Below are 15,686 nucleotides of genomic sequence, written 5' to 3' on the forward strand. Positions count from 1 at the left end.
GGTAATGTGAACAAGTGTTTTATGTCGGTTTGATTAATAACAACAGTGCAATGCATCTGGATACGTGAGTTTCAGTAAAAGTGTCGTCCACGAACACCTTCACCAGCTGGGAAGATAACGTTCTGGTACAAAACGTTTCTTGGAATTCGACAATACCGTATAATTAAATGCTTTCTTGTCTGGTGGTTGATGGAGGGTACTTTGTATACCATTGTCGTTTCTCCCTTTTGCTGTTGCAGTCACAAATGATTCACAGGAAGAATGGCTATTGTTTAGCCTCTGTGTGAGCTCAAATATCTAATTTTTATATTCACAGTATTTTCATGAGATATACATATGAGGTTGACTCATGTAAATAGAAACAGAAATAAACATGAAATTTATCATATGTCTCTTTAGTAAACACATCAAGTCGTTGGAGATTGATTGAAATCTTTCACACACACTAGACTACGCAGAAAATAATTATTTCATTAAAAATATTTTTATTGGGTCTAAAAAATAAAAAATAATTTCTCTTAGCCCCATAAAGATTCCTAACTCTACATACATTGTACTGAAAATTTATAATTGTGAATTTTTAATAGCTATGAATATACTTTTAGATTTATAATGAAAAGCATGTGGTACATACACTACATGATTGATGTATGAATAGTTCACCTTCTAATTATTATCTATTGCATGAGCTGCGCATTATTCATTACAAATCTTTTTATTAAAAACCACAATCACAAATTTTCAGAACTATCTGTATGGTTTTAGGAAACTGTATCACGTTAGCAGAAATTATTTTGTACATTCTAATCAGATATAAAAACATATTATATTAAAAATTTATTTTTGTTTAAATAATTATTTCTCTTTTTGTCAAATGCTTTCAATATCTCATATGTTAACAAAGGATATATACTGCTACCTCAGAGGTACCCATCTGTCTTTTGTTGGATTGCTTATCCCCTGTTTGTCAACTGCTGCGTAATGATCCTTCTGAAACCCTCCACTACATCTGATTCTTTAAATTCATACAGGTCCATTCCTTAATATTCTACCTTCTTTCCATTTCTACTGTTTCAATCTGCATCTCATAATCAATAATGCCATACAGTTTAAAATCTCTTTTCAAAGTCTCTGTCCCATCATTATACAGGTTGTCACAAAAGGAATGTAAATATTTAGTAATATGACAGGAACAATCAGTTTAAGCAAAATAAAAAAATCTCATAAACATGGGCTCTAAAATGCATACCATAAGAGCTATGAATGCTTCATCATATTTAATACTATGAAACAAATCTCTTCCACTGTAAGCTCTATGCTGTCCAAATTTTGGAAGTTGGTGATGTGGACCAAAATAAGAAAAAACTGTGTAGTAAACATGGGATCTAAAATGCATTTCTTAAGAGCTATGAGCACTTGTTTGATCGGAGAGATGTTTCATGGTAGTGAAGATGAACAGGTGCCTTTAGTTCTTAAGGTATTCAAAATAGCCTGTATTTGTTGGACATGTTTTCCTTGCTTTGGTACATAATAATGCTTTTCAAAATATGGAAAGCAAAGAGCTTGCAGTTGAGTTTTGTTTCACAGTACCGAAAATAAAGAAGTGGTTAAAGGATTTTAGAGCCCTTGTTTACTAGACTTTTTGTTTTGAATAATTGTTCCTATCACATCCGTGAATATTGACAAAAAAATCACGTGGAATATTCAAATAGATAATTTGAGGCAAAGTCAGCCAAAAAAATTGATGCATGATACACCTGAAACTATGCATGTGATATCTTACCTACGCAATGAGTTGGAAAATAAAATTTCACTGTGCTACTGCGTTCCAGTAGTTTGGAAATCGGCGGAAAAGTTGACAATTTTTTAAAAAAACAACAAAAGTGGATATTTTCATCAGATTTCCACAGCAATGTATTTTCTGCATATTCTTGCAAATTTGTTTCATTGTAAAACCAATTTTCTAGACCACTTAAAATTTAGATTTGGGTTTGAAAAGTGAACATGTAAGGCTCTATAAAATAATGACAAGGCAAAGGTGCAGTGGAAACACCCCCATATTATCCTGGTACTAAAATTTGACATTTTTATTGTGTTTGACAACTGTTTAATACTCTCTGGAGAAGTTAATACCAAAAATCCTAACAAACAGGAAATGAGCTTGAGTTACAAAGCTAGAAAAACTACTTTCAAAAAAGAAGGGCATATTCTGCCACAACTCATCATGACATAATTATTTGTATTTTTATGCTACCTGTCACATTTATTTATTTTATGTTTCATTTAACCCATTGTAATGCATTTTGCGCATGTTTTGTTCAGTATCAGGCATTTATGCATACAGATAAACAGGGTGTGTCAAAAAAGATGGCGCAAACTTACAGAGCTGAAAGTACACGATAATAGAAGCCCAAATGACCCAGTAAACATGGGTCCACAAACGAGCCGCTTGCAAGATAATCATTACTGTATGATTCCAAGCCACCACTGACATCATTGTAAACATCGTCCTAGTTAGTGCACATTAATTTGAAATTTAGATTTTACTATTGGATTGTACATCACAATTAGTTCACATATGGGGTACCTGTTAAAGGTGGTGTTCGAAGTGTTTTCCTTGCATCTGGATGCAATACTGTGCTCGTCTCTGCAATGAATTTCACATCCTTTCGAAAACCCTTGGATAATGTTGGAATTCTTGACAAGCATGTAAAACTCTCTGCTCCAGTTCTTCAACTGTGTTAACGGGTGTCCTGTACATTTTTCTTTTGAAGTGATCCCAGACACAAAAATTCAAAGGATTTAGATCAGGTGATCTTGGAGGCCAAGGTACAAGTCTGCCTCGACCTATCCATCTTTGGCCTTATCTGCACATTAGATGCCTTCTCACACCAGCAGCAAAATGTGCTGGAGCTCCATCATGCATGTACCACATACTCTGATGTTGCTGAAGGGGAACATACTCAAGCAATCCTGGAAGATGATGCCGCTGAAAGCTAAGGTACCTCTGTCCCTTAAGTTGTAATGGAAGAATGTGTGGCCCAATGAGCTGATCACATAGTACCCCTAATCACACACTCAGTGAGAAGTGACTCATGAACAGCATGTGGGTTTATTTCACTCGACAAATGTGTAATATGATAGTTAAACACACCATTGCGTGTGAATCCTGCTTCATCTGTAAATAAAATGTTACATGCGAAACGTGGGTCGACTACAGCCTGTTGTTACAGCCACTGACAAAACACCACTCTAGCAACAAAGTCCACATCATTCAGACATTGAAGGTGGTAAGGGTACAGTAAAATTCTCCGTATTCTTCTCGTCGAAGCTCCAGGAGAGCTTCCAGCACCATATCCTCAACCTAAGGTGCAATGCAAGCAGGCCTACCTCCTGCTCTTCCATGTGCAAAAACTCCATGTGCTCTCAGGCGCTGATGGATCCTTGTTAATGTACGACTTTCAGGATGCCTTTGATCAGGATATGTTTCTTGGTACAAGCTTGCAGCCTTGTGTGCATTGCCGTAAGCCCTACTGTCCATGAAATGCATATCCGCATACTCTTCATTACTATATGGTTCCATTGTAACTACAACATAGCACACTTGGCACTCTTCAGAAGCGACTGATACCCTTTGAGACTGTGTACTGTATCCATCCTGTATGTTCTGCATGTATGGCGTGATTCCAACTCCACCTCTCGGCAATGTTCTGTTGTGTAAGCAGCGAACATAGTACGGCCTCAAGTGCACAAGGGGGAAACCAGACAATGTTACAAACAATGCCATCAGTGGTGGCGTGGAACCATACGGGCATGATTATCTTGCAAGCGGCTCATTTGCAGACCTGTGTTTACCGGGACATTTGTGCTTCTATTATCGTGTACTTTCAGCCATGTAAGTTTATGCCATCCTTTTTCATACACCCTGTATGCTTAAGATAAAATGTCTTAGTCTAAATTAACCATGTTCTGCTCCTGGAGTAGCTATTTGAATATTTGGGAGAAGGGGAAGAGCAGAGGGTGGCCAGAAAGCCATGTTCACTGTTATCTTTGGCTGGTGTGGAGCTGTGCCCCAGAGTGATTTTGACATCAGAAATCTTCATTTGCATCATTGGATTTTGTTCACTTGCTTATTGGTGTGTCTTCACCTGAAAGAAAACCAGAAGCCTCACAATGTTAAACAAAACTATCAAAACTGGACAACTTTCAATCCACACACAAACACCAAGATATTGTCTCAGAAGAATCTGAGTATTACAGTCACTGTGGTGCAGTGGTTATGATACTAGACTGTTGCATGGAGGGTTGTGAGTTCAAACCTCATCTGAACTGTAGAATTTTAATTTCTATATTCTAGAAGTATCCACAAATGACAAGAATCATTGTACTGGAATGTTCTGTAACTGCACATATATCTTATGTGAGCCATTGTATCGTCGATAATGTGCGCTATCACAAATTCCAATACCCAGTGCCTCCACCAGGATAATGTCACGTAGAGGGAGGTGTAATTAGGTGAATGACGAATGCTAACTTCACTTAACGAAGGTTTGTTCAGCACTGGCATATGCAAGAGCACAGATCGAACTGCATTTTCATTTCAACCCGTCGTATAACATCCTTGTAATGTCTGATTTGTATCTCTACAGACTGTATCGATAAGTTAGAGGCCGGCCGGTGTGGCCGAGCGGTTCTAGGCGTTTCAGTCTCGAACCGCGCGACCGCTACGGACGCAGGTTCGAATCCTGCCTTGGGCATGGATGTACGAGGGTTATTCCAAAAGTAAGGTCCGATTGATTGCCAAATTGAAACCACAGTGAACATCAGAAATGTTTTACTTGTAACAATTAGCTACACCTTTCAGCTACTTCTCTACGTAGTCGCCGTTCTGACTTAGACGTTTGTCATAGCGTTGTACCAACTTTTCAATACCTCATCATAGAAGGCAGCCGCCAGTGCTTTCCGCCAATTCTCCACGCTGGCCTACACCTCGTTGTCTGTGTCAAAATGTTGTCTTCAAAGACAGCGGTTCATGTGACCAGAGATGAAACGCAGGGGGAGACAATTGCGGACTGTATTGTGGGTAATCTCACATTTCCATTTGAAAACGATGCAGGAGCATCTTCATTGCCCCTGCAGAATGCGGCTGAGAATTGTCGTGAAGACGAAACAGCACGACAGTTATGTAATGTTGGCTGCATAGCTTCAGGCGAAATTTCTCACCAGGCCCTCGTACTTGGCGGCAGACACTATTTTCTAGACATCTTTACGCACTCACTGCGAGCTCAGAAATGAGAAGAGCGACGTGATGCTAACTGGGGTTATACTAGAGACACTACCCAACACATCTGTGCAAAGCTTTATCGGATTTTCATAGTCGTTTCCATTTCGCGACCGATCGGACCTTACTTTTGGAATAACCCTCGTATGTGATGTCCTTAGGTTAGTTAGGTTTAAGTAGTTCTAAGTTCTAGGGGACTGATGACCTCGGATGTTAAGTCACATAGTGCTCAGAGCCATTTGAACCATTTTTGATGCCGACTGTCTCTCAAGAAACCCTGTGCAAGACCATGAAGACTTTGATGAAGAAAGTGACTGTCTCGCTGCACTCCAGGATCTCGTTGCTGAGCAGAAGAAGGACGCCAAGATATCTCAAATTACGCTTGCCTTAAATCGGTCAGAGGATGTGAAAGGACAATTTAATGTAGTTAATGGATTATTTGCAAGAAAAACATTGATCCGTTTGGAAACAATCCGTTTGGAAACAGGTGGCTACCAGTGATTCCTAAACACATGCGCTTAGATGTTCTACAGATATTCCATGGCACACATGAGGCCGGACATTTAGGATTTACTGAGACATACGATAGGATCCACAAGAGATTTTTCTGGCCAGGTTTATTTAGCAGCGTTCGTCACTAGGCGTCGCACTGTCGAGAGTGCCAGAGGAAAAAGGCAGTTCCTCAGAAACCACCTGGCCGACTTATACCAATTCCACCAGCCGAAACGCCTTTCCAGCGTGTTGGGATTAACCTCCTCGGACGATTTCCAACGTCTGCTAGTGGCGATAGATTGATTATTGTTTTCACTGATTCTCTGACACGCTATGCCATTACAAAAGCCGTGAAAACAGCCAAAGCATCAGAGGTAGCCAAATTCATTGTGGAAGACATTGTATTAAAACACAGTGCCCCAAGGTTGTTAATTACGGATCTAGGGAAACTTATCCAATCAAATCTTGTGACAGAGATAAACCATCGGTGTAACATTACTCATCACATGACAACTGCCTACCATCTGCAAACTAAAGGGCTTATTGAACGCCTTAATTAGACCTTGGCCGACATGCTATCAATGTTTCTCCATGTGGATCAGAGCAACTGGGATGAGGTGCTACCTTCGTGACGTTTGCCTACACCACCACCAAACAAGACACCACAGGATTTACGCCATTTTTCCTGGTGCATGGGCATGAGGCGAGAACGACAATGGACACTGTATTTCTGTTACATCCTGATGACGTGGACGACGACTACATCAAGCAGGTGTGAATCAGAGCTGAGGAAACTCGGCAGTTAGCTCGACTCCGCACGCTGCAGACTCAAGTAAACGATAGTCGAAGGTATCACGCGAGCCACCGCCCTCTTGTCTACCAGCCTGGTGACCTCGTCTGGATCTTCACTCCTGTTCAGAAGGTTGGTCTCTCTGAGAAGCTGCTTTGGACCTTATAAGGTTGTAAAACAGTTGTCTGATGTTACATATGAAGTTGAAGATTTCGACCCTGACACAAGACGACGAAAAATCAGAGATATTGTCCACATTCTTCGAATGAAGCCTTATAAGGAGCCTGCAACCCAGGGTCAATTCGAAGCTCCAGCGACAAGCAGAAAGGTGACGAAGAGCGTAGCGGCAAAGGAAGTTCTAAGAAAATCACCGCCAGGGCAAACATCAATCATCGAGAGTCTGAGTGTGCAGGACTGATAACTTGTTCCTGGACTAGGAGGATGTAACACTGAGACACTGTTCACTCAAGGAGGGAGCAATGTCGCGGAAGAAGCTGAGTAGCACAGTCACCGTGGTATAGTGATAATTATACTATACTGTCGTATGGAGGATTGTGAGTTCGAAACTCACCTAAGCTGTAAAATTTTAATTCTATATTCGGTTCGAGTAGATTCTAGAAGTATCCACAAATGTCAAGAATCATTGTACTGGAATCTTATGTGCAAGTTCTGAATAAACCTTCGTTAAGTGAAGTTAGTGTTCGTCATTCATCTAATTACACCTTCTTCTATGCGACAATATTAAGACAGCAGACTGTGAAATTCCTGGGGAAGTATTTTGGGGAGCAAGTGGACATCCTCACAGCGGGGGATCAGTGAAAAATCTATGATATGCACTATCCACACAAAAGAATAACGCCCACTTGCAAGAACAATTTTGTCTTGTGCAACTGACATCCACTGGAAAAAAAAGTCTGCTACGCCTACACTATGGGCATTAATATGGGTTCTGTCCACCTTTCACTTTTACTATGGGCTTTTAAGTGTGCTGAGGGCACTCTGTTACGTGTGTGGATGTCTGTGGAGGAATGCCAGCCCATTCTTCTTCAGTACATTGTGATGATGGATGCTGGGGTCTGAAGAGAAGTCGAAATTCTCACTCGTTCCAAAGATATTCTATTGGATTCAGGTCAGGACTCTGGGTAGGCTGGTCCACTTCAGGAACATTACTGTCAATGGACCATTGATTAATGCTGCTATATGACAGAGTTCATAGTTGTGTTGATACAAACAACAATTGCCTCTGAACTGTGCCTTGTAGTATACAGCACACAATGCTGTAAAATGTGTTTACATCCTTCCACAGTTTGCATTTTCTCAAGCACAATACGGTGTCCACAGCCTAACATTTGAGACAAGAGGGGAAAAAACCATATCATAACACCACCTCCCCCTTACTTCACTGTTGGTACTACAAATGATGGCACATAACGTTTTCCAGGCATTTGCCAACCTGAAACCCATCCATTGCATTGCCAGAAGTAGAGCATAATTCATCATTCTCTCATCCACTGCCCAATGGTAGCCTTACACCACCTCAAGCATCACTTAGCACTGTGTACCAGAATGTGTGGCTTATGACAAGGTGCTAGACCACTGTGCCCATTCTTTTTAACTCACTATACAGTCATTGTGCTAGCTGGACTGCTGGTAACACTTTTGAATGTACAAGAGATTCTTTCCACAGATTTCATGCGTCTTTTTAGAAACACTCTCTGCACAGTCTCTGTCTGTCAATACATGCGACCTGCCTTGTCCTGGTTTGGCTGCAGTTCTTCCTTCACCTTTCCACTTTGTAATCACATCGCCATCAGTCGATTTGGGCTGTTACAGAAGGATCGTTATTTCCCTGATGGATTTCTTAATCAAGGTGACTTCAAATGGCTAGTTCACATTCAAAGTCACTGTGCTCTCCTGACAGACCCATTCTGTCGTTACTGTTTCTCTACTGGCAACGTACTGATCCACCTCTTTCGATATCTAGAGGGCAATTCTGCATCACACAGGATTGTCCATATACCTTTACTAAAATAGTATATTTTGAGTCTGTTATAAAGAAAAAAAAAATCTTTTCGAGAAAGCAAAGTAATTTAAATCTAATATTACAACATACACAAAACAAATATTAGATGTATGCACTACTGGCCATTAAACTTGCTACGCCAAGAAGAAATGCAGATGATAAACGGGTATTCATTGGACAAATATATTATACTAGAAGTGACATGTGATTGCATTTTCACCCGATTTGGGTACATAGATCCTGAGAAATCAGTACCCAAAACAACCACCTCTGGCCGTAATAACGACCTTGATACACCTGGCCAAACAGAGTTTGGATGGCGTTTACAGGTACAGCTGCCCATGCAGCTTCAACATGATAACACAGTTCATCAAGATTAGTGACTGGCGTATTGTGACAAGCCAGTTGCTCGGCCACCATTGACCAGACGTTTTCAATTGGTGAGAGATCTGGAGAATGTGCTGGCCAGGGCAGCAGTCGAACATTTTCTGTATCCAGAAAGGCCCGTACAGGACCTGCAACATGCGGTCGTGCATTATCCTGCTGAAATGTAGGGTTTCTCAGGGATCAAATGAAGGGTAGAGCCACGGGTCATAACACATCTGAAATGTTACGTCCACTGTTCAAAGTGCCATCAATGCGAACAAGGGGTGACCGAGATGTGTAACCAATGGCACCCCATACCATCACACCGGGTGATGCGCCAATATGGCAATGACGAATACACGCTTCCAATGTGCGTTCACCGCGATGTTGCTGAACACAGATGCGACCATCATGATGCTGCAAACAGAACTTGGATTCATCCGAAAAAATGATGTTTTGCCATTCGTGCACCCAGGTTTGTCGCTGAATACACTATCGCAGGCGTTCCTGCCTGTGATGCAGCGTCAAGGGTAACCGCAGCCATGATCTCCAAGCTGATAGTCAATGCTGCTGCAAACGTCGTCGAACTGTTCGTGCAGTTGGTTGTTGTCTTGCAAACGTCCCCATCTGTTGACTCAGGGATCGAGACGTGGCTGCGCGATCCGTTACAGTCATGCGGATAAGTGATACGAGGCCATTGGGATCCAGCACGGTGTTCCGTATTACCCTCCTGAACCCACCGATTCCATATTCTGCTAACAGTCATGGGATCTCGACCAACGCGAGCAGCAATGTCGCGATATGATAAACCGCAATCGCGTTAGGTCACAATCCGACCTTTATCAAAGTCGGAAACGTGATAGTACGCCTTTCTCCTCCTTACACGAGGCATCACAACAACGTTTCACCAGGCATCGCTGGTCAACTGCTGCTTGTGTGTGAGAAATCGGTTGGAAACTTTCCTCTTAACAGCACGTTGTAGCTGTCGCCACGGGCACCAATCGTGTGTGAATGCTCTGAAAAGCTAATCATTTGCATATCACAGCATCTTCTTCCTGTCGGTTAAATTTCCCGTCTGTAGCACGTCATCTTCGTGGTGTAGAAATTTTAATTACCAGTAGTGTATAACAACAAACCTTAAGGATTCGTGCTGAGCAGTACTTAGAAATCTGAAGATTTTAACTTTTTTCCGATGTAACATAAGTGTATTTTTATACACAAGCAATCCATAATTACGTCTAGGAAATCATTTTCACCATTGTATAATGCAAGAAACAAATAAAAGTTCATTTTTCTGTATCTCAGATTAAAGATCTGTTCACAAACTCCACAGTGATAACAGTCATGGATAATGGGCCTCAATTATACTACATTACTTATGATTAAAGGTTTCATAAATTACCACTTTATGAAGTTTATTGTTTACACTTGAGTCACCTGTGAATGAAATCAGTTTTTAAAATTTGTATGTAGCTGGACGAAACTGTGAATCATTATGAACAATCTTTGTTTCTGATTCATCTCTTTAACTACACAGATATTTAAAGAAATGTTTGAATGGTTGCACAGTTTTCTCTTTTTTGTTACTGTACTAACAGATTCTCTTACCAACTTTTATTGTATCTTCACATCTCCAATCTTTACATCTTCTCAAAGAGATACCGGTATGTGTACAGTTTTGTTTAATGCAGCATATTCTGTCATGTCCTCCACTATATTTGTGACCTCCTTCACTTTTGGTTTCCCTGCAGGCCTGCTCAACAACAAACCTGTCTGGCTATCTATAACACTCATTTACTAGAAGGCTCAACTTTTTGCTTAATTTAATTTGGTACACCTCCCTATTTTTACACAAGTTCTCATAAACTTTATTTATGAGTTTCTGCCTGGTGAATCTGATTCTTTGTGAGTGAGTCTAACATCACTCTGTATTTTGTAAGTCTATTCTTCAATAATAGTAAGTTTGTTGCATATCGTATTACGCATTCATTATCAAGTAACAAATATTCCAAGACACTAAGTAGTGATTCGCTGCTGCACAAAACATTTTTAGACACATAAAACCTTACTCACACCAATTTGTGCTCCACTTAGGTCAATTCAATATTTTTTTTACTCTACCATTTCATTTCAGCAGGCCAAGTCGGTAATAGGTACAACACGGTGAACGTATTCGTACCCATCCTGGACCAAGGAAAAGCAAATACCTATCCCATATTATTACTCTTGATGTGGGTAATGTCAGTAATGACCAGATGTTAAAGTACATGCAATTCATGCAGGTCTCTGGCTAAGTGGATAGCAACACAGTAACACATTTCATTATCCTTTAAATGATTCTTTCCTCCCATGGATTCATTTTTGACATGCCAACAGCTAGTCACCACATTGCCTATTATGGATTAATGTGTGCATTTCATATGACAAAGAATTGTTTGAACGTGAATCTCATTTCCTCTCAGCATCTTGTAAATAGCAACAGTGTCGCTACAGTAATCATAGTATGGTTTTATTAAATTAGAGATCTAAATATGTCTTTTTGATTTAACAAATAGCATACATGGCATTGGACATCTTGGATGAAAGTAACGGATATTTATGCAACAGATAAAGATAGTTGGCGATATGGTTGACAAGTTTCATCAACAGAAGCCATTTGCATGCCGACCTTTGCCCCTTAAAGAGACGGAGTTCAGTATGTAGATTAGGACCAGTTAAATACCAATTTATGTGAGATTCATGACAATTAATGTATAAACAATCATACGCAACAATTTGTGTACATGAAAAAATTTAACATAAGTACACAAAAGAGTTATTCCTACGCTATACAGTTTGACATTCTCTTTCCAACTGAAGACATTTATCAGAAATTAAACTGATTTTAAAACGTCATTTGAAACTTTTTTACCATACTCTTAGTTTTTCCAGTGGAGTCTTGCACAGAGGTACACAGATCTATAACATTAACACAATTAATTGCTTTGTGTGGTACTCCACTGGGCTAAACAACTTGCACCAAGTTAACAATAGCAGATTTTGAGCTTTGAATTGTGTATATAGTAACCACCGTGCATATTAGTTATATTTCAAAATCACTTGCTTAAAATTTTATTTTTAATTGAGCTGTGACATTTTTTATGCATTTTTGCACTATCTTGCTATCACAGATTTAAGAACAGTATCCTGTGATACAGATTATATGAAAACCAGTAACCTTTTAAACATCAGTTACTGGGAAGTTAGTCACATAAGCTCATGATATAATTCAGTGTATATTACTGCAATTTTTGTATAGCTGCAGTGTACTGCATAAGGAGGGTCTGACTGGTTGACTGAGGGTTAATGGATCATCAGTCTTTTGATTTAGGCGTATTTCATCTGGAATTAGTAATGTCAGTGAAGTATGTGTTCTGATGATGAAAATATGTAGGATCAGTAAGACCAAGGCATTGGAGGCACTACTGATGCCAGAGTTGTGAAAGAACTGACTGAGAATAGTATGGATCAGGCCAGTGAGGGGCTCAGAGCAGACAAGAGTTTTTCCTGGGCTCATCCAGTGGCAAGAAGAGCCCCACCCTGCATCTGACCCCCACCAGGCCAGTCAGAGGCAAGGATAGCTACAAAGCAAAGAATGTCTTCGAGCTGACAGATTCAGAATTGTAAAAGTGTGAAGGCCACAAATGTAACAACTGTCAATAACAAAACCAAGAGGAGAGAAATAGATAAGGTCGTAGGTGAGTGTCCCTGAGGCCCTGCATGTGCTACCATCCTACCCCTGCTCCAGTGCAGTCATGGAGTTAAAAGCACTCACTATTCAACTGAGTGCTGCCCCTAACCCAGACCCAGCATAGAGTAGGAGATGCCCCACAGTTTTGCTCCTACCCTAACGATAGCTTAAAATCTTACATCTTAAAATATGTACTTCTTTTATGGAGGAAACAGAACCAGTTCAAATATGGATGTATGTAGATATAGAAACACAATTTCACGATGTTCAAGATATAATGCTGGATTTGCTCCAAATGCCCATTGGTCACCATGTGAACCTGCAATACAGAGGTCGGTCTGGCCATGCTGACAAGTCTGTTTCTCATGCACCACCATCCAGTGTAGGAGGCGATACTACCCAGTACTGTTGACACTGTTACAGTGGCATGTTGTATTGCTATGCTAGGTGTATCACAATCCTTCATTGTGCTGCACAGCAACACACTGCTTATTGTAGAGCCCTGCAAATAAATATTAAATCCATTGAGCATATATGAATTCAGAGGTGACTCACAAGGTGTTTCAATATTGTGCAGAACACAGAACCTCATACAAAGTGGGCTGTGTTGGTGGTGATGTTGCAGTGGTTCAGCAACAGTTGCTCTGTCTCACAGACGCACTGACAGACCTTGAAAGTCAATATTAAATCACAGTTCAGACATAGTGCATTGGAACAGAAAAGTAACACTGAGCATATATGAATTCAGAGATGACTCAAGGTATTTCAGTGTTGTGCATGACACAGAATTAATCTCACTCCGTATTTGTGAAATAAAGGTAAATAACTTGTGTTCTGGTGCAAAGCATGAATTACTACAACATACCAGGTGATCCATGTTATAGCTCTATTTCCATGCCACTGTCATTTCCTACAGCAAATCCATCAGTACTGCTGGGATGAATGATTGTGCTCCTCAGCAACAGACTGCTTTGTGTAGACTGCTGCAAATTAATTTCAAACCAGAATCCAGTCACACACGAGAACAGAAAAGTAACACTGTACAGATATTAAGTTAGAGGTGAAAGACAATTAACTACAATGTGGTTCACTACATGTAGTTTGCCATCACATAGCATTGACCATTTTACTCTGCAGCAACACTGAGAGGCCTTGTAAATAAATGTTCAGTCAGAATGCAGACATAGTACACTGGAACACAGAAGTAATGTTGAGCATATATGAACTTGTAGATGACTCACAAGTTATTTCAATATAGTGCATATCACAAAATTAATATCAGAATTAATCTAATAACTGGTGTGTGGTGTTGAAGCTCTTACTGTCACGATCCAGCAAAAGCTCCTTCCTCATCCTCACTGACAGGTCCAGTAAGTAAATATTAAATCAGAATGAAGACATAGTGGAAGTGAACGCAAAGGTAACAATGATCATATATGAATTTATAGATGACACACAGGGCATTTCAGTATCATGCATAACACAGAATTAATCTCATACCTGGTGTACTGTGTTGAATCTCTTGCTGCCATGGTACAGCAAAAGCTCCTTCCTCACTCTGACTGACAGGTCCTGTAAGTAAACATTAAATCAGAATACGGACATAGTGGACTGGAACAGAAAAGTAACATTGGGCTTATACGAATTAATCTCATACATGATGTACTGTGTTGGAGTTGTTGCTGCCTTGATTCACCAAAAGTTTCTTCCACATACACACTGACAGGTCCTGTAAATATAATTTAAATCAAGTTCCGAACATGGAACAGAAACAAAACACTGCCCATGTGTGAAATAAAAGATAAATCACATGCAGTGTGGTGCACTTCATGGAATTATCATTTCATGGCAGGTGATCTGTTTTGCATGTCTTGCTGCTGTGTTGTGCCACTAAACAAAAATATATTGTGATGTTTTCATGTAGGCAGTATTCTAAGTCCATTAAACAATGTTGTATGTCATGAACATCGTAAATAATGTCACTGATTAAGGTGTAAAAAATACGCATTATGCATATTTTGTTTCAGTCATTAGGTATAGTATTATTTTGCAGGGTTCTGAGAAATATAACTCTTCTCAAAGCTTTTAGATTACAAAAACTACTATTCAAGCCATTATGGGAGCTAAAAAGAAGCAAGACTGTGTATCACAGTGAAAACCCACAAGTTTTTCATGGCAAGTGATTCTTTCAACAGTATGAGACTAGACATAGAGTCAGTTATGTGTTACCTAGTCACAGACTGAAACTATATGAAAAAACTCCATATTCCATGAGCATGAAATTTATAAATAAAATCTGAAAGGGGAAGTATGATGTAATAATACTGAAGTGGACATGCAAAAATATCTGAAAGTTAGCGATACTATACTGTAGTGTAGAAGATTTATTGAATGATAACAATGTCAAGTAGTAGGCCTGTCTGTCTACAAAAGTAACAACATATGCACTAAAATAATACATTATCTTTTTCAACATTAACCATGTAAAATATTTTCTGCCTGAAGAACTAACAACATGTGTATTATAACCTAGATTATAGTTATTAGTTTGTATAAAGTGATGGAATTGACAGGGCACTTACCTCATAATCTTTGTATATATGAGGCAAGTTATGTGATTAAAAAAATCTGAACTGATTTTTGTTTCAGAATGTTGATAGTACTGAGTTTATGTTGCACATACATCCCAGTGTATATCTAATCATAACAGAATTGAGCACATGAGCATATAAAATATTTTAATATTACCACTAAATAGTTGCAAATTATTGGTACAAACCTTCACCCACAAGTGTTCTCAGTAGCTTGTTGATTTCTTCTGTATCAGCAACTGCCATGGGGATGTGGCATGAGGAATTCAGCCTTTTATTATTATTATTATTATTATTATTATTATTATTATTATTATTATTATGTCCTCTGCAGCAAAAGTTTTCTCTTCTGACTCCTTTGTGGGCTAATGAAACAGATACCACTACTGGTGCACACAGCTCCTATATTAGAC

The 15,686-nt window shown here is 39.5% G+C and overlaps 1 long non-coding RNA gene across 1 annotated transcript; it reads right to left on the reverse strand.

The window, feature by feature from the left end:
• Positions 1–2,255: 2,255 nt before the first annotated feature.
• Positions 2,256–14,258, reverse strand: LOC124776981. The gene is made up of 3 exons (XR_007015675.1): positions 14,183–14,258; positions 13,548–13,665; positions 2,256–4,148 (listed from the first exon to the last, which is right to left on the reverse strand). It is a non-coding gene; the product is annotated as an uncharacterized LOC124776981 (long non-coding RNA).
• Between the last annotated feature and the right edge of the window lie 1,428 nt (positions 14,259–15,686).

Source organism: Schistocerca piceifrons, chromosome 2 (assembly GCF_021461385.2).
Source record: "Schistocerca piceifrons isolate TAMUIC-IGC-003096 chromosome 2, iqSchPice1.1, whole genome shotgun sequence".
Taxonomy (NCBI): Eukaryota; Metazoa; Arthropoda; class Insecta; order Orthoptera; family Acrididae; genus Schistocerca; species Schistocerca piceifrons.